Source organism: Symsagittifera roscoffensis, chromosome 4 (genome assembly GCF_963678635.1).
Source record: "Symsagittifera roscoffensis chromosome 4, txSymRosc1.1, whole genome shotgun sequence".
Lineage (NCBI taxonomy): Eukaryota > Metazoa > Xenacoelomorpha > Acoela > Convolutidae > Symsagittifera > Symsagittifera roscoffensis.
The window spans coordinates 74266235-74293587 of NC_087065.1; the positions used below are offsets into that span (position 1 = coordinate 74266235).

At 33.9% G+C, this 27353-nt stretch overlaps 1 protein-coding gene across 2 annotated transcripts in view; it reads left to right on the forward strand.

Annotated features, from left to right (window-relative positions):
- Positions 1-4843: 4843 nt before the first annotated feature.
- The window catches only part of LOC134844053 (UBX domain-containing protein 6-like), a 397957-nt gene continuing 375447 nt past the window's right edge, over positions 4844-27353 (forward strand). For both annotated transcript variants that reach the window (XM_063860517.1, XM_063860518.1), the window contains exon 1: positions 4844-4853. The gene's annotated coding sequence lies outside the window, so the exon portion shown is untranslated. The remainder of the gene's footprint in view (positions 4854-27353) is intronic.

Below are 27353 nucleotides of genomic sequence, written 5' to 3' on the forward strand. Positions count from 1 at the left end.
GGCATGGAGTGCTACTAGATAGGCATATCTGCTTGTATAGTATCCCTGACTCAGTGAGTATTTTATTAGTTTGTAATTTGTTTCTGCGGCTGAAGTCAAGTTCAAATTCAAAGGTTATCGAACATACGATCAGGCGTTCTGAGGGAACACCATTCATAAAAAGCTTTATGAATTTTAAAAAGTATGTTTTCATCAAAATTTCCCCAAAGTATATCAGAATTTTGATCTTTTCCAGATTTCGTGCAAACATCCGACCATGCCCCCACGACATTTCTCTGCTGCAACTAGCCTCCCCCGTTCCATCCGAACATAGCGCGCAGTTTCTGCCACCCTGTGAAGACAAGGCGCCAATTGGGGTTGTTCTTGGTGCTTCAGGCATGGGGACTACATCTATATTACACAAAACACAGGAATCCACTTTTTCTATATCTTAAACAATAGAAACTGTTTTTTTTTAGAAAAGTAAATGAAAACTTTGAGATGAGACTACGGATGATTTGCTTTATGGAGAACGAAAATGATTTATTTTTGTTTCAAGGTATAAATGTTTGCAAATATTTATTTCATATATTGACAACGAATAGGGAGGATCTTTCCATGCGATAAATATAAAAATATATTTTTTTTCAACAATCAAATTTAAAACAAATTGATCCACAGATAACCAAAAGTTGCTTATTGTTTTTAAGCGGGCCTTTGTTGAGTAACTTGAGCTTTTCAAAATTTTGTCTTTTAAAATTTTTTCATTTCACTTCACTTAAGGTGAAAACATTTCTGGGCATATTTCAAGTGATTTTAAAGATTTCTTGGGTTGCTAATATTTAAAAAATGGGTTCTTTTCATGTTTATCTGACCCTTTGCTAGCAAAATTATAAAGAGTCGGCATAGTTAGATTTAGTTTTATGGGTGAGAAAAATGGATTTAACTCCAAAAAATCAGCGGAAAAACAAATGAAAAAATGCTATAAAAAAACGTGTAGTCTTATGACGACGGTTACGTAGCAGTATTTAGACAACCACGTGTTCAGACACTGTTTTAACCAATCAGAATCGAGACAAAGAAAGATATGAAATTCATTTCTTCATTGTCTCGATTCTGATTGGTTAATACAATGTCTGAATACGCGGTTGTCCAAATAGAGACCGGACTCTTATGACGATGAAGTCAAAACAAACTAAAATATCTAAGACTTATCCTATTATGCTCCCCGGCTAATTTTACACAACAAAATAAAAGGAATAAATATTAGATGTGGTTCTAAGTCTTATTTAGAACCACCGTTAAGCAGACCCAGCAAGTCTATAATCGGAAGAGCCCAGCAAACTTAAAAAAGTAAACTTGGTGAATGACAAGGAGACGGGTCTGATCCAGACAGTGAACTTAATAGACCTTTATGAGAAGCAGTAACGCAAACAAAGCAGAAACAAGAAACCCAATTAGAAGAAAGTGATCGTCCAAATATTGAATCACTATCTGTTCCAGCAGTTAGTCTTATTTTCATTCGACTTGAGGACATGCAAAATGTGAAACAATTATTCGTTTACCGCCTAATGTGAAGCAATTATTCGTTTACCGCCTAATTTGTTCAGATACTCAAAAAGGGTGGCGTCCCTAATGCTTGAAGGACCGAATGCTTGAAATTTATTTCAGCTTACTTTCAGCCAATCAGAATTGAGTATTCAAAATCTCAAATAAATCGTGAAAATCTCAAAGTAAGAAAATAAATTGAGGCCATTAATGTTTATACTGACCGATTAGATAATTAGCAGATGAGTTTTCAAGACTGAAAAATTCTTATGAACTTGAACTCATAAATCTTGATGTTTATCTGAACAGTATTGCGGTTGTAATCCGCAATTTGTAATATTTTGATTATTTTTCCATTGATTTAAATTATTTTCGGTTAATACAGTGCTGATTTAAATTAACCGGACAAAACGCGTTAAACTTGAAATTTAAACGCATTTTTCTCAAATTGGGTTGAGTTTAGGTGAAAACTTATGAAGACAAAACTTGCTTAGAGATTTAGCAGAATTAATATGGTGTAATTTGTTTCGCGAAATTCAGGTCCGAAATTTTACCTCAAAAATGGGTCATTTTGGCTTTTCTTAGTTAATAGAAAATTACTCCAAAAATACCCAGTCGATCACAGACATAATTATATCAAAGTGAGCCCCTTACGTAGCTCAACAAACTTTAAGAAGGGTATTTTCTTCAAAAAAAAATTGCATATTGTTTAAAATTGTTGTTAAATAAAAAGTTGGTATTTTATATAGTAAAAATGACCTTTTTTTCTATCAAACAAAAATAAATTAACTTATACAATATTTTGGAGATTATACCCTTCTTAAAGTTTGTTGGGCTACGTAAGGGGCTCACTTTGATATAATTATGTCTGTGACCGACTGGGTATTTTTGGAGTAATTTTCCATTAACTAAGAAAAGCCAAAATGACCCATTTTTGGGGTAAAATTTTGGACCCGAATTTCGCAAAACAAATTACACCATATTAATTCTGCTAAAATTCTAAGCAAGTTTTGTCTTCATAAGTTTTCACCTAAACACAACCCAATTTGAGAAAAATGCGTTTTAAATTTCAAGTTTAACGCGTTTTTTCGGGTTAATTTAAATCAGCACTGTATTGATTTCGATTTTGCGAGAAAGGCATTTAGCCAATAGGAACGCTTAGCAATTTTGATTGGTTGAAACTTTTCAAGCATTCGGTCCTTCAAGCATGAGAACCCTCCCCCTCAAAAAGCCTTCACTTTGTTTGTTTGCTCGTTTTTAAGTCCATTGTCTAGTCTAGATCAGACACGCCTCCTTGTCATTCACCAAGTATACTAATAAAAAACGTCAACGCAACCTTATTTTTATTTTGGTAACAAAATTGAAAAAATTTGAAAAAGATGGAAGTTGGATTCAATTTTAGTTTTCCTCAGTTTTGATGGACGTGTTCTTTCAAGAATCAGATTACACCTCTTCACACGAGTTATACCAAGTAGATCAACCCTGTCGAGCGGATTTGATCTGTACCACCCCTATTTTGTCTGGGGGGAGTATGTGTGCCTATGATAATGGGGGGCCACTTTTCATGGCGCACTGTGGAACGTCCAAACCCAGGTGATTAAATATTCAAGTTTAGAACCCCCCTCCTCGCTCTCATTGAGAAGATCCTATTTTTGTCATGTTCGACTCAGCAACTGGCAAAAACTGCAGTTTTTGGGCGTTTTGGAAAACCCCTTAAGTAAAGAGTGGCACAAGTATGGTGGGACCCAAGAAAAAACAAATATGAAAGATAGATCCCGCATTTTTTGTGAAGAGTTCAAAAATACAAGTAAACAAATGCGAACCATGTTTTCAAAGACTTTAAGGCCTAAAAATTTTTCTTCAGGGACCCATCTTAATTTTGGGACCCGCCAACTACCATACTTGTACCTAAAGAGTTTAATTGCGCCGAAGGCTCCTTTACAAAGTTTTGCTGTTGGCCGCATAAAAAATAAATCACAAAAAAGTACCAAAATGGCCATGAGCAGGTCGTGATATCCTCAAACGGCCATAGATCATTTGTTTAATCTTTTCTTGTTCTAATCTTTCTCGATGCAAATGATAAAAATCATTCTTTCTTCTTTATCTGATCTTCTTTCTCGATATTTTTCCATTATCGAATCTTCTTCCCTTCAATTTATCTAATCTTCGAGTCTTTTCAGTTATACTCCATGCAATGGCCAGATGGGTGGGGGGGGGGGGGCACCGCTCTTTTGACTTGATTTGAAAATAATTCTAGGATTCCAATTGCTGCGGTAATTTATAGCGAATTATTGACGACGTCGTGCCAGATACCGACGTCAGTTGCTTTATTTAGAGCGTGTCTGAGAAAAAAACTTGACGCAAAGCTATAAAAAGGGAATTTATTTTTTTTAGATATGCAAAATAAGACATGCACGTAAGGTGGTGCGTGAAATCAAAAATAAGGCTTCATAAATGAATAAGCTTGCGGTTGGTGTCTTGTGTCTCTATCAAGAGTAACAATTTGAGACGCCAAGGTGGAAATAGCCCGGGTTGACCTCGATAAACCGAAAATGCTTGTCTAACAATTCCCTACACCGAAAATGCTTATCATACAATTCCATATATCAAATGTATGGAAAAATGCTAATCATACAATTTTCTTACAATTTCAAAAAATCATTGAAAAAAATATTCGAACTAGTTTCTGACCTAGGGTAGAGCACTCAGGGTTATAGCACTTGTCTTCTTGAGAAGGTTGGGGTGTGTGTGCCTCTGTGACGCACTTATCTGATACCTGTTTTTTCTGAGGGGGGGGCAGGGGTTACTTTACTTATATAGCTTTTCTTTAAACATTCGCTGCAACCTTCATTTGGCCTTCATTTGCAATTATAAGAAAATTGTATGAATAGCATTTTTCCATACACCTGATGTATGGAATTGTATGATAAACGTTTTCGGTGTAGGGAATTGTTGGACAAGCATTTTTTGGGTTTATGGAGGTCAACCCGATTTCCATCTAGTCTAATCCCCGCCCACATTGGCTTCTCAAATTGTTACTCTGGAAGCAAGTTTGTTCTGAATTGTCGGTCGTATATTTTCTATTTTTGCGGTTTTTTGAGTTTGTTCAGGGCTCTGGATGCAAAAGGGTATTGCAAACGGCTACTAGACTTTTTACCCGCTGGTAAATTTGTTCGCAAGATCTCCAGTTTTAGCTCTCCATTCCCAACTTGCCAAGTTGCACGTCAGCACGAATATGCCGATTGGCTTTTTTAACAGTTTGACTAGAGCTACTGGTTGGGTAGTCGGTAGTTGTGTTTCTTTTAAGGCCGACTTTCTTATTAAATTTTTTTTGGTGTGATCCAGCAATCTTAACGTTGCTTACCATTTTCATTTTTGATGTAATTAGGTTGTTTATAAGCTTTCCAAATTTAAAAAAATTATCTGCAATTTTTTTTATGGCAATTCAAGCTCTTTTTTGGTGCCAATTGTTTGCAACTTTTGCTTTCATTTTTTCATCAATTTTTTTTCAGTATGATTTCATATTAGAGAAAGTAACAGAAAGCGCCTTTTTTATCCCCAATTGTTCCTGTAAGATACGCAGTTTGGTCGGTAGCAAAATTTTAAGCAATTTTTTACCAAGTTTTTTTATCATTTCCATTTACTAGCTATGAGAAAAAAGAATGATTTTATCATTTCCATTTACTAGCTATGAGAAAAAAGAATGGAGTTTGTGTAACCCGAATCCTTTTTATGCGTTGGGTGATTGTTTTTTAAAATAATTTAGCCTTATGATTTTCGTTACTTTTTTAGCCTGCAACAATTTATACAAATTTTTTGAATTTTTGTTTGACACAGTATCTTAGCTCAGCTGCACCTCTGTGTTTAATATTTTCATTCAAACGTCTTATATCTAATCTTCTTCCTGTTGATTTATTCTTCCTATTTGAAATTTTTCTTTTCAAAAATTTTGCTTTTAATTTATCTGATTTTTTATTTCTACCTCTTATTCTTTCTAAATCTTATCTTTTTCCGGTTAACTTAACTAGTTTTTTTCCGGATTTTTTTTTCTTCATATAATTTTCTTCCTCTTAATTTATCTATTTTTATTTCAAAATTTTTCCATTATTAAACTAAGGTCAGCTTAAAGTATCATAAAGAAATTTCTTTCTTTTTTCTTAATTTAAGTCGCAATTTTTGGTGCCATTTTTGGGGCAACTTTACAGCTTTTTGATAGCATGTGCTTTGACATTCGAATAGTAATAAATTCACACAATTGATGCATTATTGGATTTTATGTCCATCAAAAGAACCGAAAAAAGATATTTGTTTTAAACATGACAATTATGAAACTCGTTTTCAGAATTTTTCTAACTCAATATATCTAGCAATTTTTGAAATTCATAAATTATGCTTAATGGGGTTTTATGCTTTCGACTTTGTTACATGCAAAGTTAGTGTGGACACCTTCAGTTTGTTTTATGTCAAATTATTATTTGCAAAATTTTATCTATTTATATGTGGTTCCACTTTAACTGAATAGTTTAGGCCCTATATTAGCCTATATAGCTGCCTTACTCCAGTGTTTGTCGATGATTAAGCGAATTCCGGAATATACAAAAAATTGAGAACTGTGACTCCATAATTTATCACATTTGTCTGACTTTAAAAAAAAATCTTTTTTTTTCTGTAATATCAAATAAATTTGATAAGTCATAATGTCATAGTTCTCAAATTTTGTCACACGATAGGAGCAGTCTTGTTTCTCTCACTTTGAATTGAATTATAGATATAAGAGTCTTCCAAACAACATCGAGTGTTAAATATATTTAATCATGGAATTACTTTCGGAGTTTATTTTTGAACGCATATCAAAAATCATAGTATATCAACATTTTTAATACGCAGAAATAAATTCAATTTGTACAGCCATTTGAGTCGTGATTCGAACGACACTAGAAAGTGTCAGAAAATTTCAGAAAAACTTGTTTGAATTTTTTGATTTTTGGTCTAATTTAGAGCGAATAGGATGAGCGAGCAGACTTAAAATAGCTTATTTATGCTTAATTTAAGCCGTGGAAACCTTGTTTTTTTTTTAATAAAGTTAGTTTTTGGAACTAGTTTGCGTCAATTTAAGAATCGAAAACTTTCTAAAAATTTTTTCAAAATCCAAAAAATTTCTACCAAAAATTTTCAAAAAAATTGTTTTCCAGGTCGGCTATTTTTTTTGGCTGTCGAATATGCCTAAAATCTGTATTTTCTAACACTATGATGGGAACATTCTGTGCTACTTGCACAGTAACCTGCTATCTTTGCTTCAGGTGTGTCTATGGCGTGGCTAGCTTTGCCAAGTCGAGCAGTTTGACTAAACTAGTGAAGTGTACACATGGCTCTTTTTTCTCAAGTGTGCCCTTCCATCTGAAATGGATCAAAGCTGTGATCACATCAAGCACAGCATCAACAGCATCACCCTCGAAATTAAAGAAACAGAAAATAAACTGAATTGAAGTGAGATTGATAATGTTCTCGCGAACTCGTCTTCTCGATTTCCACAGTTATGTGTTCGGTTGAAAATTATACTCCAAAAATAGCAATCATTAACAGAACAAACTAATCATTTACAATATCTCCTTTTATAATTATCGCTTTGTTTCATATAATGTAATTATTCTCGTCGTTATTTTTAATACAGTGAACCGATGTTGACCTTTCTACATTTTTTTATTGATCGCAAACATCCTTCTCAAATTAATAATTTCAGGGCCCATTTTTTCAAAATCAGCTCAAAATATGATTTTGTAAAAGAGTAAAACAGGATTTTTAGGGTTTTTTGAGAGTACAAAATATGTTGAAATTGCTTTTTGTTCGAACAAAGGGATCCACTTAACAATCCCCTTATGACATCTACTATAAAGAGTTTCCAATCATATAAAAAAACAGTGAACTAGCACTAGAGCGTTTTGTTCATAATTTAAATTTTGCTGCACTCTGATTGTTCGAAAATTCGACTGCATTAATTTACGTCACAATCCCCCTTTCTTGAACAAAAGAAAGCGGGATATAATTTGGATTGAGATTGTTTTTTTTCTCCAATAGTACCAAAAGCAAGATCAAAAGATAACCTCAGTAGCGCTATTGGAGCTGAGCTGCATTAAAAATTCGAGAGAAAACGAAAACGAAAAACAAGTAGCTTCTCGATGTACAAACTTTTTTTCAAAAAACCTGTCTTTTCTCGGGTAAAATCGTTGGTTTTAAAGTCGAACTGTTTAGCGAGTTTTATATTTTACACTGGACCGTGAGCGAGTTTTAAGTTTTAAGCTGGAGAGTCAGGTGTGGGACAACGGATAAGGAATTTTCAGGTAGATTGTCAAAAGTCGAAAATGAAACAAAAGGTTTAAAACAGAGAGGAGAAAATTTATTGGACAGAAAGAACTCGTAATGAGGAAATTGACAGAAAAAGAATAATAGATATTCGTTTGAGATTTGGACATGTCAGTGCATTAAACATGAAATGGAAAAGTTCCTTGATGAATACGGAATGATGGAGAGTATGCGATTTAAAAACACTGATGAGGTAGTTGGGAGTGTAATTTCAAATTATACAGCCTGTAAAGAAAGTGAAGACTCGGCGGTGATTGATCACGCTGAATCGATCGACTCTAAAACGAAAAGTATTTTGATTACTCGTGATAGATGAGTTCTCACGATTTTCAGTTATGACCGAAGTCGAATCAAAGAAACCAGTCATAATCAGGCAGAACATTGTAATAGGTTGATTCATGGGCTCTGGTACACCAAGCAATGTAATACACGATTTAGGTGGCTAATTCAATACTGACCTATTTTTGCTACTAATGTCAACCTTTGGGTGCCTAGTAAGGATAACGGCAGTAAACGCACCTGTCACTATTGGGTTTGTCAAAGGACATAATGTGATCAAAAAGGGCATCTTAAGGATCCTTTGCGAAGAAAATTTTTTGGGACTTCTCGTAAGAAGTAACCTTAGCCCATGCCTTTTTTTGCAAAAATTTCAACGTTGGATGTAAATGGAACTTCCCGTTGCCAGAGATTTTATTGATCAAATCCAAAAAACGAAAATTTGATTGAGGAAAGGCCGCCGGATTTGACGATGCAGATATACGAGTCCTGAAAGGACACCTATTAGGAGCAGAGAAAGCCCGAAAAAACTTTGTAAAATCAAAAGTGACACAAAATTGAGTGATAAAAAGAGAAAGAAACGTTCGTCATGATTACCTAGTTAGAGATTTAGAAGAAGTACAAACTAAAATTTTAAGTGAAAAATTATTGGTTGAGCCCGGTTAAGATCCTTGCGATGGATAGAGGGATTTCCAGATGTTATCATGGGAAACATTTAATTCATGTTCATTGTTCACAAGTAAAACCAGCCAAAGATTGGGATATCGATAGGGTTAAAATTGTGAAACATGGAGAAGTCGTTTTGAACAAAATAGAGTGATGAGGGATCAAAAGATCAGAAAGTTCAACGAGGTAACCAAATTGTCTGGCGAAGAGGAATTTAGAAGAGAAGCAAGGTTGTTATGTGAAAAACTCATAAGGTTGTTTTGAGAAGAGTATGTCAACTTTAAGAAAAAAGGAATTGCATTATGTCGGCTCAACAGACAATGACTAGTTGGAATGGTGATGGAGAAAAAAATGCAACCGAAACAAAAAGATTGATGTTTGAAACAAATTACAAACAAACAAAATTCAGGGCCTAATTTATTAGCGAATTAAGACAAAGTATTACAAAATGAGATGAATCAAGGCAAGAAAATGAGCGATCAAGTGGTATTTGAGATTTATCCAGTATGTGAGAGTATGAAGAGAAATACAGTTGGAATAAAATTGTATGAAAATAAAATTGAAAAAAGTACTGTAAATGCGACTCGATATCAAAATTTGTTTCTTATACATTGTCGGAAACTGTTGAATAGTGAGATTAGTTGAATTTGTAGTGAGTTAACTAGTGAGGTAAAGGTGAGTGAGAATGAGATTGGAGACAAATTAAAGAGAGGATACGAGACTGAAACAATGAGAGGGCAAGGAATACAGAGTGAAACAGAAAGAAGAGCTAACGAAACGGAGAGATGGAGAGAAAAAGGTACTTGTTTACAGTGACAACCCGCCGATAATTGAAGATTTTGCTAAAACATTCAAAGCCATGATCCAGACGATGGGGTTCAGTTTGATTGCGAAAAGCAAAATGATCAAGGGTATGAACTAAGACCTGCGATGAAGGATGTGGCGAAGCAAATATCAATCGAGTAAGAACAGACGAAGATTTAGAGAGATGAAAATTTGTGATTCGGTTGAACGGGGCCATGGAGGCCATCAGAGAAAAACAAAGGAGAAGTGAAGTGGATTACCAGGGAAGCTCGATCGAAGACACTCTGAGAGGAGCAACTAAACGAGAAAAGGAGCAAAACGACAGACAGGATAAAACCCGAAGAGGAGAAAACCCGAAGTAGAAAACTGGCTGGAGGGGGACGCGGTTTGAACACTAAGGATTGTCGCAGCAAGGAACCTTAACTGAACCAAGACTGGTGTAATTTAAAGACAATTAAATGCGAATTGAGACAGAAAAAGAGGAAATGGGACAGCAAAAAGGTGAAAGTAGCTGGGATATGGAGAGTGAAGTGACGGGAACGACAGAAGGAGACGCAAGAGGAAGGCAACAAGTGAATTTGATGTTTAATACTACGGAGCTGAGTAACAGCGTGACAAATGTTTCAAAGTAAGCCGGCAGCGAGAAGCCTCCAAAACAGATGAAGGCTGAAGAAAACTGGCTCCGTAGCAAGTCATCATCTACCCAGCTGAGGATGACCAATTTTAAGGCACAATTGGAGGCAGCCCGGTTAACTAAATGGAACAATTACGTCGACTGGACATCAAACGAATCGCTTATACACGATCATGAGTTTGTAAGTGAAACTCCCGTGACTTGTACAAATATCGAGAGACCGAAACGCCCTTAAAAAATAATGACTTGATTGCGAAATCCCATAGCTTCGTCACTGCCAAACTTTATCAATCATACAGAATTAGTAGGTTTACCGGATTGGATAAGAACCAAAGCATGCTTCTACAGTCGCCAAGAGAGGAACTTGAAGGCTGGAATCTGTTTAAAGATGTTGAACTGGTCAGCAGTTGCTTGGCAGGAGATCTGGGCAGGCGGATAATGATAATGAGATGAATCGACACCTGGAAAGTGGCCACGGATGGGTCTAAAGGAGCGAAGTCAAGATGGGCGAGGCGCGGAGACCAAGAAGAACAGAGTCTTTTACTAGAAAATTTTGCCTACATTTTTGAGCCTACATTTTTGCCTTATGTTTATCGAAGTCGAATAACTGGGAGCCCATAACGATTGACATGAAGTTGACTTTTCTGCATTCGAGAAGGATAAAGACATATGTATACGTAACATCACCGGTCGAAGCACATTTACGAAGACACAGTGTTAGAAGCTGCTCATAGCCGCTTATGGTTTGATTGATTCTGCGCACGAATGGTATCAAACGTTGTTAATTAGTTTCTATAAGCAACAGGTTTATGAATGTAAGAAGCAACATTGTTATTCTATCCGAATCTGGAAAACTGACAATGCATCAAACGTCTGATTGTACACATGAATGATGTAATCTTTGGTTTTACGACAGAGTTTGAGAATCGTGTGCTGCGAGCGTTAGTCGAGTCGAAATTGGACACCATCAACGTCAGAACTTCGAGTTTTTGGGATTAACCATAGAGAGATAGAATGAGTACTGTTTGATGCCACGACTATCTAGGGTTATGGAAACGAGATTGATGGTTGTCAAACTTCAGTGGCTGACGACATTAGTTCATCAATACCTATCGAAAAGACTGAACAATGTCCTGAGCCTATTAAATACGAGACCGACACGAGGAGTGATTCCAGCTTTGAGCGATGTGGTGGGACTATACAAATTTCGGCTACTCCAGTCAAAACCTACTTGGATTTCCGTGCGGACGCAAGCTAAAAAAAATCTATCAACTATGTGCCAAGTTGGAATAATACGTGAAGATAAATTGGAGAAGTTGGCGACAAATCACTGGCACTCGATGCCGATCGGGAGGTTATATAACAATATCTTCGAAGACCCCACTCAAGTAAATCAACAACATAATGTTTATACCTAATCATAACCTAAGAAAACGCATCAGAACAGAAAAAACCTGGTGACTCAGGCCTGCTCTTCAAATAAAGCTTTAAAAAAATTCAGACCGATGAAATATGGCTTTCGATACTTTTATGTTTTTTTTGCTAGGCCTGACAAAAGTTTACAATGCTTGACTCCCTCTCATATGTTTGAAACTATCGAAAAAACAATTTTAATTGAGCTCGCAAAATTACCTCTACCATGTTATATCAAAATTATGCAATTCTTAAGTTCGTTGCATCCCGTATTGAGTTTTAAAGTATACCTACAACAATAACGTGGAAATTTTCCTTTAAATACTTACACAGGTAAATTTGTGTCTACAATTATAGAACTGTGGCATTCAGGAGGACTAGTATGTCAAAAAAGTTTCTCAAATCAGTAGAATGGTTAGAACAATTAGGAAGCTACCAAGTCTCAGTTTCTTGTTTTAAATCTAACTTCTTGAAAGATTTGAGATGATATAATTAAAGTAAAAGAGTAACAGAAACAGGACTGCAGGTATCACGACAGAATCTTGAGTAATTTGACTGCCCGCGTCTGTTGTTCTCAAGCTTTTTCAATTGACTCGTCAATTTCAAATTTTTATGTTTTTGCGGAAATTTATCACAAGTGAAATGTTTTTTTTTTTCAAAATCATTTTTCGAAATCTTTTTTTTTACAATCCCAATCAAATGAAATCTTCTAAGTTGTATAAAAAATTGTAATAACGGTTATGTAAAAATTTGACTGAAAGTCAGGTCAAAAAGTTGAAACAAAAAACGTCTTGTAGTTTGTTCGAAAATAAATTTCGAGTCATTTAAGACGGCGATGCTCATTGGTTATGCATAATGTGAACAGACTTGCTTGTTAAAAAAACGCACGTTTTCCTGATTTCCATAACACATCAATTTTTATCACCCTAGTCATCCGTCAAATTCATTCTTACATCAGATTTCGCGCTCTGAAAGTTGAATGGTTTCTTGAGCAAATAGAATCAATTTGATAGAAACACTGCTCAAAGTGATTAGAAATACTGCTTAGTACCGTTTTAGATTTGAGTTTGTTCATATTCTACGTTTAAATCAGATACTACCAAAACAATACCAATTAGATCAATTCTCAATTTATTTTCACCACCAAATTTTCTAAAATTTCTCTAAATAATTAAAAATCAACATTTTTTCATAAAAAAGGTAAGCAACTGAACAACCAAATTCTTTTCAAACAACTAGTTTTCAACGTTACAAAAATGTATCAGAAAAACTTTGTCCCATAAGTTTAAACAAGTCTACATTTTTTTAATGGTTTTTGGTCAAATTTTGATGTAATGTATTATTATTTCAGGTCCAATGCAGCATAAGATTCCATAGTTTCCATAGCTTCCTGTAGCAGTGGATATATCATTAAGGTTTTTTTTTCAAGTTTTGTCAGTCAGAGTTTTTCAATGATTTTTTGGTACGAAAAAGCAGGATTTATTTAAAAATATCCCCCTGTCAAAAAAGGCAGGGGGATAATTGAATAGATTCAATGAAAGTCTCATAGGGGGAGTTTTTAAAGAAGATCTATCGAACTTGAATAAAATGTTGCTCTCGATAACCGTTGCTGTTGTTTTAAAGCGACGTCTTTGATTATGGAGAGATCGAATGATAGAAAACTGATTTCACCCAACTAGAAAAAAAGACTTCAAAATCTCGTAGAAGTTGTAAATAAATTCAAGTTAAGCAAATAAATCAGTCCGCTGAAATTACAATAACTGATAGCTAACTCAGTAGAAAAATGAGTTTGCAATTATTGTCAGATCTAGGACGCACTGGAAAAAACATAGTACTTAACGAGACCGGGATACTCTTCATAACTCAAAAAGCATTAAGTAGTTTTGTTTTTTCCTTTTTGACCTTCTAAGGATTTATTTTCAATCAACCTTCCATCATACTTTTAAAGTTTTTCTTATGTATATAAGCATGCTTGTAAATCACTTTTTAATTTTTTTTTCCTTTTTGTAACGCTTTTTTAAAGTGTTTTTCATGGGGTCTCTTTTTTGGTCTCTTTTCATAAAAGCCAAATCGTTTTGAGGAAAAAATTGAGGCCGATAAATACATTAAGGGTAGTCAGAAATGGAAATGGAAATTTTTGCTTCGCAGAGAATACGTTCACTGTAAAAAAAAACTCGAATGAATTGCAAATCAATATCAGAAACTTTGACATCAATCCTTTAGTAATATGCTACTCTAAAATGTGGTGGAAAAGCAGACATGACAGTATCATTTTATCTCTTGATGGATTTAAAAACTTGGAAAGTTCTTGCAGAAAAAAAGAGATGTGCATGTGTTCATATTTTAGTAAGAGAAGATTTAAATCATACAGTGCTGAGTAAAATTGTTGATAACAACTTGAAATTTTTAAGAACAGAGATTTTAATCAATCAAATAAGGACTATAGTTACCACAGTTCAAATTCCGCCTAACTCGAGTAAGCAGACAAATTTAGAAAAAATGATAAATCATATCGATTCTTTGGTTTTATTTCATGACACTAAACATATTGTTTGTGGGAACTTCAACATCACTTTTCTGCGTTAAACTCAAAATTCAACAAATTCAAATAAAACATTTTTAGGCAACAGTGTTAGATTGCTGAACCAAAATCAATCAACCAAATTCAAAACTTTTGTGTCCAAAATCAAAATCATTTTTACCAAAAAAAAACAAAAAAAAACAGTCCAGGGGTCGAAAAATATGTATGATTAAAATAATTAAGAAGGCAGCAGCAAAAAGAAACAATTTGGAACATTTTTGAATTAACCTGCCAGCCGCCCCGTGGACAAAACGAAGTACAAAACACAATGCAAAAATGTGCAAACTTTGATGATTGAATGAAAAATTTTTATCAAAAAAATTAGAGAAAACAGCCAAGGCGGATAGTAAAAGTAGACAGTTTTTTACAGTACTGATCGAAATCAAGGAAAAAAAACAGTTGAGGAACTGAATATTGTTTTTGGTTTTTTTGACAATAGGAAAGAAATTCTCTATCTGTTTCGGCAATGAAAAGCCTATAGCAGATCAACATATTCACTCGATGCACTTCAAGCAGGATTATCTCATTGTTCTTGGGTTCAGCTAAAATTAAATTTAGCCTCAACTTCTATACTATCAAAAAGTTTTTTTAAATTAGAATAAATAAATACCCATTGAGTACCCATTCTTAAAAAAAAATTCTGAAATATTTTGGTTGAAGGGTTTTTCATAATTGTTCGAAAATAGCAGGTTATTGCATTGTATAAAAAAAAAAGATTATAATCAATCAAACTATTGGCCGATCATTTTGTTACCCACTATTGATAAAATACTAGCAAAAATTATGTATAATACAGTTTTAGGTGGTTTTGAAAGATTAAGTTTGTTCAATAAAGATCAGTTTGGCTATCGGAACGGCTGGGGAAAAATTAATTTGAAAGTTTCATTGATTGAAGGGATAAATTTTTTTTGAAACCACTCAGAAAGGATTCAGTTTTTGCAGACGTTTAGAAGGCGGTCAATAGTTGATTTCAAAATGAGAAGCGTTTGGCTTGAGAGTTCCTATATAGCAAATAATTGAATCTTATCTCAGTAACCGCAATCAGTTTTTAGTAAGTATTGAAGCGAACTCTGATTTGAAAAGGTTTGAACTCATATAGCAATCAATTTAAAGTTTCAAAAACATTTTTTCTATCCAGATGATACTGCAATTAGTACAACTTCAGAGAAAAAACACTTTCAAAACGCTCTGAATACAACTGAAAAACGGTTAATCAATAACGAGATAAAAATAATCAAAAGCACAGACAAATCTAAGACAAAATACTTGCAAAAAAAAAACAAAATCAACCATAAACTTCGCAAGTGAAAACACATAATGAAACAATAGCGTGCAAAAAAAGTTTTCGTTACTTTAGATTGATCCTGGACAAAACTTTGAACTTCAGAGAGCAATTAAATTGTTAGTTCAGAAAATCTCAAAATTTTGTCTCTTGATTTTCAGGTTGAGAAAAATGTTGTCATCAAAACATCTAGTCCAAACAAAAGAAATTTATGCGAAACCTATTGTTCAGTATGGTATTTTGGTATACGGATCCACAAACAAACCAACATTGGTATCCTATATCAACAATTGCAATTCTTTTTCAAACTCATGTTCAGAATCCGTAAATATTAGGCAGTAACAGATCTTGGAATTAAAAACGAACTGTTTTCAGGAAAAGAACTTTCTACAATTGAGGTATTACAATTTTTGTCAAAAATTTAAAGCAAGAGAGTCCCGCTTATGTTCTATACTTTCTGCAACGTATTGAAGACACAAAGCTAGCAACACAAAGCTACAAATAATATCTCTAAATACACAATTCTTTCAAGGCTTGAACTGTTGTTATAACTTACCATCCAGGCTATATAAGTTTTATAAAAACTGCAACTTGTTATGAAGTGAATAATTTCAACTACACTATTTTGCTTTTTTTGGATCGCTACATCATAGAAAACAAAGAACTTCTTAGAAAAGTATATCTTCAATCTTTCCTAGTGTTTTCAGTTTTTCGTTTATTTTTCTATTTTCGTTATTTTCTGCTTGGTTTTGACACATCCGTTTCTTTTCAGCAAAATTTTTAAGTGATTTTTTGAGATAATTAAATTTGACAGTTGAAAATTTTTGTTTTTAAATCAAGTTAGTGTTAATTAATAACTCTTGTTACCTTTCAGAGACACCTGAAAACGGATCTCTAGATCCAATGGTTGTCTTCCAGGCAGTTGTAACTTTACTAAAAAAAATTTTGCTAAAATTTCTTTTTTCGCCTGATACCAGTTTATGATTATCATTTTTAATATTACTGAAAGGGTGCAAAGCTGGAAAGAAAACTGGACATCAAAAACAAAATTTGTGTCAATTAATTGCATGACTCTTACAACAAAAGTCTTGGGTGTTTTGCTATTATTCATTTTATGTTGATTTTGCGCAAAAACCATATAGCCAATTGAAACGACCAACGACTCTGATTAACCCTGAAAATAGCTAAGTTTTTGAGGCAACAAAGAAAAACCAAAACAAGTCCGTTTTTCTTTTTAAAGTCAGCTCAAAAATATCAGAATTCTAAGCGCGTAGCTAGTCATTTACTCGGTTGAACCCAGATGTCTGGAAAATGTTGTTTTAAAAAACATATATTTGATGCTTAAACAGTGCTACACAAATCTAAAAATAAACGTAATTGTTGATAAATCTTTAATTCTGTTGGCTATATTTTTGAAAAATTCTCAGATTGCAAAATTGGAAAACGCCCAATTTTAGTTGCAAGATTTTCCGAAAATTTCAAAAATTTTCTTATAGGTTTAATTAAGTTTTTGTGAAAATTTTTTAAAACATTTTCCGCATTTTTTGCCTTAAAAAGAATAGTTGAGAAACAATTAAAAATTGAGTTAATTGTGATTACATCAGAGACATTGTGAACTTGGCTAAAACTAATTGGATTACAAATCAATTTTAGATGACAATTTTTAGAAGCTAAATTCTGTAACAAATTGATCATTTTTATCATAGTTTTTATGGATAACTTAACCTTTTATTTAACCGTTATAGCTTTTAGTCTAAAAATATTTTTGCAAAATAAATTTTTAAAACACTATAACTTGGAAAAATGTCAATAAAATTTTTGCCACCTTAATTGTCTTTCTGAGCGCTTTTAGCGTCAATCAATTAAAGTAGCAAATGAAAAATGAATTACATCTAAATGAAAACAAGACTGCTCGTATCAGAGCAAAGCCCTGAATGTTCCGACTGCCTTTTAAAGTTTATGGAGCAGCAGTAATAACATAAAAATGAAATGAAATAAAATAAAATGAATTTTTTTTTTTAATTTAAAATTTTTTATGAAAAATATCCCCCCACACGCCATAAAAAGTACAAAAAGATAGATTTCGTTCCTTGTAACAAGTCAATTATGGCAAATAAGCTTCGTTCAATTAATTTGGAACGATTTCTAAGACGGATTAAATCTCCGCTTACGCGTTAATAGCGCGAATTATATCGCGCGTTAATTGTCCCAAATTGGTCAAAATGGCCAAAATAGCAATCTTTAAACCATCATAACTTTACGCAAAATGATCACAGGTGATGTCTTTTCAAATTTAAGCTCAGGACAACAATGGCTTTCGAATGATATAAAAAAATTCCGTCAAAAATGGCTAGTTAAAAAGTCTAAATTTGTCTGAAAAAAAAACCCACCCCGAGCACAATTGCTTTTGAAAATGCTTTTAAACTAAATTGGCGCAGAATTTTTGATGATTATATCATACTTAATTTTTTAGCTTAATTTATTAGCTTAAGTTGACCGGGAGTTTCGAATTTGAAATTGGTATCTGATTATCAAAGTTTTCTATGAGATAAGAAATTTTTACCTTTACCAAAATTTTTACCCAATTTGCCAAAAATTCCCTGCAAACGTGGATGTTCAAGCGTCCATTGAATAGATACGCCGCCCTTCAGAATATATATCGAATCTGTATGTTTCACGGGGGATGTGTACCAAAATGGGAGATAAGTTCACTAGCCGATTGATTTTGTTCAAGATGTTTGACTTATAATCTTGATTTGTCTTTAGTTTGATTGCTTTTTAAGTTTGTTTGGAAGCAATTTTGATTATTATGAACTATTGTGTATTAATCAATCAATTAAATCTGACAGTTAGTTTTTTTTCAAGCAATTCATGTAAAGTTTAATTCATCTCATAAACATTCCAGGCGAAGGCAAAAAATTGAGGACCAAAAAGGGCAAGGAACTTTTCTTTAAATTAGTAGCGAGGTCCTAACGTTTTTTTCCATTAATTCGACCAAATTTCACCTCGGCCCTATTAGGTCTTCTAGAGCTGCTTCAAAAGCGCGCGATGTCATCAAAACTAGCAAACAAGAAAACTTCATTCGCCTTCAAAACTTTGTAACACGCTAGTTTTACTGTGATTTTGTAGCGTATTTTTGTCACATTTTAAATGCAAATTTGAGTGTTTCGATATCTGTGGAATCTCGTTTGATGGGTAACCGAGCCCAATTCAGGCTTCAATCACTGAAGAAGAATGCAAAAAAAATAATTATCAAGGATCATTTTTTTTTCACGTTGTCCAGTGGTGTGTTGCTTGGCTCATCAATTTGGAACGATGCATCTGTTTACAGAAATTAATTAGGCAGAAAAAATAGTTCCAAGAGAAAAAAAACCATAATATGTCCTCTGCTAGTTTGATTCTTTGATCTAAAAAGAGTTTAGCAAAAATGGCACAACGCCAAATGTAGCGTTGCTTTTCATCTTGTAAACACAAGTATCTTTCGCTGGTTAACTCTTACTTAATCTTTTCGGATTTTGTTTTATAAGAATCAAATTTCATATTTTAACAGACTAAGGAACAGATGTTAGCCGAGTCGATCAAATTTCTTAACGTTTACTTAACGAATAGTGTGAATTTTTCATCCTCATTCAATAATACTTCGAGCGGTAGTTTTGAACGAGCAACAAGTTCATTGATTGTGTAAGGTAAACTGAATTGAATTAAGGAATTGAAAATACATCATTTATGTTAAAATTTTAAGGGTTAGATAGTGAGTTTGTAAGCTATGTTAGAAACTGGTGCAAAATAAAGGTCAGTAAGGTCTACAAACGTACGTTTGTAGACATTTAGATGATGTTTTATACAGTAGATCATGATATCTTGAATTCAAAAGGTAATGCGTATGGCTTAAGAGGTCCTTCATTGCAGTTAAGTGAATCTTATCTCAGTAACCGCAAGCAGTTTTTAGTAAGTAATCAAGCAATTTCTCATTTGAGAAGTATTGCATTTGGGGTTCCACAAGGCTCGGGCCCTCAACCACTTTTGCTTATAATTTTTACTAACAAAATGGCAATCATTTCAGAAGTTTCAAAAACTGTTTTTTTATGCACATGATTTTGCAACCAGAACAACCTCAGGGAAAAAACTGTTAAATGAACGCCATCAAAAAACTTTCATCAAAACCAAAAAACAGTTAGACATTAACAAGGTAACAAACATCTTAGACACAGATAAAACTAAGAAAAGAAATTTCCAAAAATCAAAAAATAAAATTCAATCGAAAAATTTACAAGTGAAAAATTATAATATAATAATTGAGTGCAAAAAAGGACTTTGATATCTTGGGTTGATCTTGGATGAAATTTTGAACTTCTACAGATAATGAACTCGCAAAACTATGCGGTATGTCTTACAGAATGAGAAAAAATTTTTCAACAATCATCTATTCCGATAACAAAAACTCATGCACAAACTCTTTTTCAGCACAGTGTTTGGCTATAGGGATCCACAATTAAAACAAATCTTGATATACTAGATTGAAAATTGCCACTTTTACCCACGTTTACTCAAATTTATGTTCACAACCCGTAATTATTAGTCAGTAACAGATCTTGGATACAAAAACAAACTTTTTCAGCAAAAGAACTTCATTTGATTGAATTATTCGAAACATAGTCAAAAAATTTAAAGTGAGAAAATCCTGTTTATTTTTGTACAGTTTTTCTAAGGAAAAAAAATTAACAAGTTAACGGAGGCATGTTGTTGGTCTCGTAAGGTGACAGCAGCTACGTATAATATCTCTACAGATACATTTTTTTCAGGACTGCAAAAAATGCTGAACTGTGTTATAAATTACTATCCAAACGATTTGAGTTTTATAACAACTGCAAGTAAATATGAAGTCAACAATTTCACCACGACTTGTATGGGAGGCAACATCATAGCCAACGCAGAGCTAGTTGAAAAAATTCATCTTCAATCTTCCCTGGTGTTTTCAGTTTTCAATTTTTTTCTTTAGTTTTGCTATTTTCCGCTTTGTTTTGACATATCTCTTTCTTTTCAGAGAAGTATATATAATTAATTTTTCGATGTAGTTTAACTTGGGAGTGAGGAATTAGTGTTCTCAAATCATGTTAGAGTAAGTTAGTAACTTTTTTTTCATCTCAGAGACACCTAAAAACAGATCTGTTGATCCAATGTTTATCTTCCAGGCAGTTGTATATTTCTACTAATATAAAACTTTGTTGAACTTTTTCTGCTTAAAAACAGTTTCTCATTTTTAAAGGTGATATAATGGATTAAAAGGTGCCAAACTTGAAAAAAAATGGAAAACACAAGCACAAGCAGAAATTGTGTCAAAGCCTTGGAAGACTTGTACAACAAAAACTTGGATGTATTGCTATCATTCTTTTCATGTTAGTTTTGCTAATTAAAATGATAAAATGTCTATCAATCGAAATTCAAATCTGGCAGTTAGTCGGAAGCATTTCATGTAAAATATAACTCATATCAAAAACATTCTAGGGGAAGGAAAAAACTGAGGAACAAAATGGTCAAGGATATTTTCTTTCAATTAGAAGTAAGGTCTCAAGGTTTTTTTGAACTGATTTGATCAAATTTCTTCTCGACCCTATCAGGTCTTGTAGCGCTACCTTAATGCGCAAGAGCGCGCGATGCCATCAAAACTAGCTAACAGCAAAATTTGCTTCTTCTTCAAAACTTTGTAGCACGCGATGTTTTCTGTGATTCAACCAACAACAATACAATTCCAGAAAACTTGATACTATTTTACAAAAAAATTGTTGATTTTACAAAGTCGTAAAAATTCAGCAGGCAAACTACGCAATTTGTTAAAAAAACATTATATTTTTTCAATTGAATGGCCTAGATTAGACTTTCTTTCATCACTTTTTTTGCAAGAAAATTAAATTCATGACTTTTTTTAGTTTTTGATTTTACGGTTATTTACAAATATCACTTTTAGTTTCAATTTTTCAGATAAAAATTCTTCGATAACGTGAACATTTTTCTTTTGCAGTTAAATCCAATTTGATTTAATCGTGGATGCTGAATATCCATCTTTCACACAAACCTTCCATTGGGGGGGGGTCGGTTTGCCAATTTTGTTGTTTTTCTTTTTTTTGGCATAGGAGTGACGAATTCTTCCAAACTTGAACTCTGTTGAGCTCAACCATTTGTTTGCTGTACTACGCAACTTATTGACTAATCAATCTTACGCTCAGGTTGCTATAACATTTGGTACAGTAGAATCGCCAATTCTACACTTAGTAGCTGATTTTGCTGTTATTTACAAAGATCGAGCTCAATCAAGTTTATTTTCAAATACAAAGTTAATCGCAAGCATCACTTTAAGTTTCAATTTTTCAGGTGAAAGTTCTTTACCAATGTGAACGTGTTTTTTGTAAAATCGAGTTTGAATTATTCATGCATGCTGAATATCGTTGCTTCACGCAGACTCTCCAATTTTGTTTGTGAAATTAATGAAGACAGTTGTGCAGCAAAACAAAAACTACAAGGAAAACTAAATTTTCATCTATCTTACAAATCGCACAAAAGTTGATTCCTTATTATGTTAAACATATATTGATTTTTTATATTCCTTTTATGATATAATTTCTTTGTTTATTGTCGATAGAAACGAAAGCTTTGTGAAAAGAAACCACATCAATACGTTGGGAAACATTAGAAACAAAATATCAGAGTCACAGAGTCACAAATTCCGAATCCGAGTTACGACTTTCAGCGATCTGAAACCAACTGAAATTAAACTGAAGCTCCCCGTTGTGCTATCAAAGCTGTCCAATTGAACAAAATGGCCCGCGGCTTGCAAAACTTACTCTCTATTTTTAAGTTCAGATCAAGTTTTTTAGCTGTTCTAGTTATTGGCGCGCAACTTTGGGCTCAAAATCAATTAACTGCTCGAAAGGCAATTGTTCCACTGACTTCTAAATTTCAGCCAATAAGCGACGATTTATTAGAATCAGTTAATCTGAAAAGCAATGGATCTAAATTGGTCTTCATTACTCGCATGATCAGTAACGATCTTCCCCCTCTTCACTTTGCGGATCAAACTTACCTGAATACAAAGACGATTCTGGAAAACGAGGAGCTGCCTTCAAATTTCAGGTATGCCTACATCAAGAAACATCTATGCCGAATTCTTGGCTCTTTTCCTTCCCTCGCGTGCGAAATTTTACAAGTAAATGTTTGTTCACATTGTCTGATCGTTACGAAAATTTACATGCGTAACAACAAGGCAATGAGAAGGTAACCTAAACCGACGATCGAAGAAAACAGAATTTTTGTATTTTTTAAATGTATGAAATGTATAAGTCATCAATGAGAACTCAATGATTAGCATTTTTAGTCAAATCGGGTGGTGTGATTTTTTATTCAGTCAACTTTCGGCGATCGAAGTAACAGTTTTTAACAAACAAATTTTTTACCTTATTCAAGATATCGACTCCCTGAATCAAAATGTAACAAAACTGCTCGTATCAGGGCGAAGCCTTGAATGTTCCGACTGCCTTTTAAGGTTCATGGAGCAGTAATAACATTAAAAAATTAAATTTAATAAAAAATGAATTTTTTTTAATTTGAATTTTTTAAATGAAAATCATCACCCCACACGCCATATAAAATACAAAGTGATAAATTTCACTCCTAGTAACAAATCAATTATGGCAAATAAGCTTCCTTCAACCAAATTGGAACGATTTTTAAGACGGATTAAACCTCCGCTTACGCGTTAATTGCGTGAAATATATCGCGCGTTAATTGTCCCAAATTGGCCAAATCTCTAAACCACCATAACTTAACGACAAATGAACACAAGCGAATTTTTTTTTTCAAATTTAAGCTCAAGACAACGATACCATTTGAATGATATTAAAAAAATTCGTCAAAAATGGCTAGTTAAAAAGTCGAAATTTGTCTGAAGAAAAAAAACCCACCCCGAGCACAAGTATTCAGTTATTTTCGTTACAAAAGTCAGAACAAAAGAACTTTTTAACCTCCGATCGGTTTTTTTAATGTTCCGAGAGTTTGAAAACAATCAGTTTGTCCATGATCTGGCTAATTTATGCGCGTTTTGAGGATTTTTTTCTGAAAGCGTAACGCGCATTGTTTATGCGAGTGATTTATCCCGCACAACAAACTCGTTCCAAATTTGAATTGAGGCTAGCTAATGTGAATAACTGATATTTTCGACTGCAAAAAAAAACGTTTCAAATTTGAATTGAGGCTAGTAGTTTCGTACGACTGATGTTTTTACACTAGATTTTTGATAATGCCCAAAAGTTATTAATTTTCCAATACTTCTTTAACCAAAAATTAATCGATAAGGATTAAAGGACATTCGCCCTGATATACGAGCAGTCTTGTTCATACCTAACTTTATATATCCTCTCGTTATACAGTAAATTTGATGCTCACGCGAGGTCGGAGGGGAAGGGGATAGTAAAAGATTCGAAATCTTTTCGTTCGAGGTTAATATATATGAAAACAGAGAGATCAATAGAAAACTATATTTTTGAAAAGAATTCTTGAAATTCTCCTCACAAGAAAAAAAATAGTAAAAAATGAACTATTTTGCATCTATTAACAGATCCATTGGACCAAATAGGTTGCAATTCCAGTCTTTATAGTTCACTGCTGAAATTGGACGAGACATATCGCGCGTAAATTATCCCGGCCAAATTGGCAAACTTAAAACCTTTTTTTGAAAACTACTCAAGTGTTTTGCTATCGTTCACATGGTAAAAACAATTCATAAAAATGGCTAATTAAAAATTCAAACATCTATAGAAAAAAAAACAATCACACTGATTACAAACATCTGATCATTTTTTTTTCGATAAATCTATTTTGCAATCGCCAAAAATATTATTCAGCAATATTCCACCAGTACTTTTGGCCATGGAAAAAAATGAGTTTTTTTAAAGTGTTTTTTTGGACCAAGTTAACATCCTTCCCCAAAATCGCTGGGGGGCGGTGGAGGACGTTAACTTGGTTCTAAATTCGGATTTTTCGGCCAATCAGAAACTAGCATTTTACATGCAGTGCTTAGCAAAATTAATGCTATTAAAGGCTGGGGTGAAAGATCTTAACTTGATCCGTTTTTTCAAAAACAAGTTTTTTGAAAGGTTGGAAATAATTAAACCACTTAAAAATGGTTGACAATGCAACAACTCGCAGAAAAAATTATCACCGATATAATTACAACACTGCTCCTATCAGGGCAAAACATTGAAATTTTGGTCTGTTTTATAAGATCTATCGAGCAGTTTTTGATTCAACCTTTTTAAAATTTGTATTTTGATAAAACTTCAAAAAAATTATTATAAAAAGCGATCTTATAAAATGCTATGAAAAACATAATTCTGTGTAATTAGCGTCTAATAGTTTTCATTTAATTCAGTCAAACGACTTCTGAGCTCGATTAATTTGCTAAGTTTCTAAGTACGTGTTTATACGAACAATATTCCGGCCTTTTTGAACCAAACTAGCTATATTGGCATTTTTGAACATACATGTTCTAGGAAAAGTGATTGAAGATAAAATACCCTTTTTTATTTGAACTCAGTTGGCCTTTAACTTTCAGATGATATAAAGAACTCTGTTCAAAATTGGCGAAAAAATAGAACTGGGTCTAAAGAAATGAAAACTAAATCGAGCAAAACATTTTATTCTTTCATCGAGTCGAGAGCCGAGAGAGAACAATACCAGAACCAGCTCAGTTTTTTTCTGAGCAATCGATTTGCTATGAAGTTCAGTTGAGTCAAACTATTTACCCGTACCCAAAGGAGGCTGTTTTTCCAGATAGAAATTTTATATTGATTCATGAGTTTTCTTGTGTTTTCTGTGCAGAAGTGATCTATTTCATTTCAACTTTAGAAATAAGCATTTTCTAGGAAGAAATAACTAGAAATCAGTTCACTGCTCAAACGCAACGAGATAAACATGCCTCGATTATACAAAACAACAGTGGCAATACAATGCAAATTAAAACTTGTTTAAACAAGTTTTTTTTTCGCCAAAACTAGCAGTCTTCATTAAAGACGGTAGCCTAATGTTTAGCAAAACCGCCTATAAAGCTGAAAGTCAGGGGCTCGAACCTTACCAGTAGAATTCTTTCTAGCTAGAAATAGCCTAAATTTAGCTAATTTCTCAGAACTAAGATGAGAAATAAATAATTTTAAGAAAACCCTTTCTTTATTTAAACATTTCAAAAAAAGTTTCTGGCCAGAAACTAGATTCGATATAACGTATTTCAGGTCAAAAATAAAGAATTACTCGGTACGGGTATATCGAGTTCAAGTTCTTGTCTCTATTGAACCATGGCTAATCGGTAGCTAAGTTTTTTTTAATAAGTTGTCTTTTTCATGCCAGATAACTTTCCATTTGCGATTTCTCTCATAGCCATTGTAGCGGTAAACGTACTGAAATTAAAGCCAAAATACTGTTAAAGAATAAACGGTTGACGTGCAATCACCGTAGATAGGTAAAACCCTGGGAGCAGTGATGAAGTGGGTACGTCTCTGCCTCTCAAGCGAAAGGTCGGATGTTCGAGGCCCACCATGATCCTTGATCGTTGCATGCGGGCGAGGCATTTTTACATAGCCCAGAAACATAACCAAAAGTATTGCATGCAGTCCTTCAGCAAAGCAGGGCACAACAGCGGTTTCCCATGATGAGCTGTACAGATCGTATGTTGGTGCTTAGTCTCTGTACTTTTGATAATTGGTCCTAAAACGACCTCACTTATGGCGGAAAAGCACTGTTTATTAAACTAGGTACTATTTGCTCAAAATTGGTTGTTTTTGTGGATCATCATTGGTGTCATCCGGCCTGGATCGACAAACTAACCTTATATGTATGTTATTTATATTATTAAGAATCTTATGTTAAACGCCTAGATGGCTGGTCACTTGACCTTGGTAGACAGAGAGGACGAACTCTAACAGCAATAAGAAAAGAGAGTTGAATTAATTTTATCTGTCAACTCGTCGTTTCTTTCGCTCCGACTTAGAATTAAGGTTTATCGATCCATTCGGATTCAAGTGTTAAAATATTATACCCTCCGGTATGACATGGCGCAGTCAGCAGGATATGCCAAAAAACCCACTGAATATTAACCCATTTTGGGAGAGAGCGTCGGCCGAATCACCACTCGAATGGAGAAAGTGGGCAGCTAGATTGGAGATGGCTGTATTTGCAAAGGATGGGATCGAAATCCGGAATCTATTACGAGCCAAACCACAACTCGCAGACCCTGTTGAGCCTGTATATGAAATTGAAATACAGGGCAAAAGTGACGCACAAAGGAAAAATCGTGAGGTGCGCAATCAAGAAAAACGAGTTGGTTGGGAGAATCACGTCATAAAAGCCCGGGAGAAAGGGGTGTTATGTAACTCATACAGTTGGGACGAAGCAGACGCACGGGTCCGAAGCTATCTTTTTCTCTGCCTGGGGGCAGAAGGCCAGAGACAAGTTCAACAACAACGACCTAACATGGTATTACACAATGTAACCACGCAAGAATTCATGACAGCATTGGAGGATATCTTCGTTACTAATAGAATTGTAGCGTTAAAGCGATACAACTTTATTTGCCGTAAAAAAAAAGAAAACGAAAAGTCTGGAACAATTTCATGCAGACCTCGTCGAATTGGCCTCACGTGCTGATTGTGGAGACAGAGAAGATGAATGGGTTAGAGACATGTTTACAGCACACATGCACAATGAAAAAATTGCGGAAGAACTGTTAGCACAAACACGAACCACACAAGACGCATACGAGTATGCAA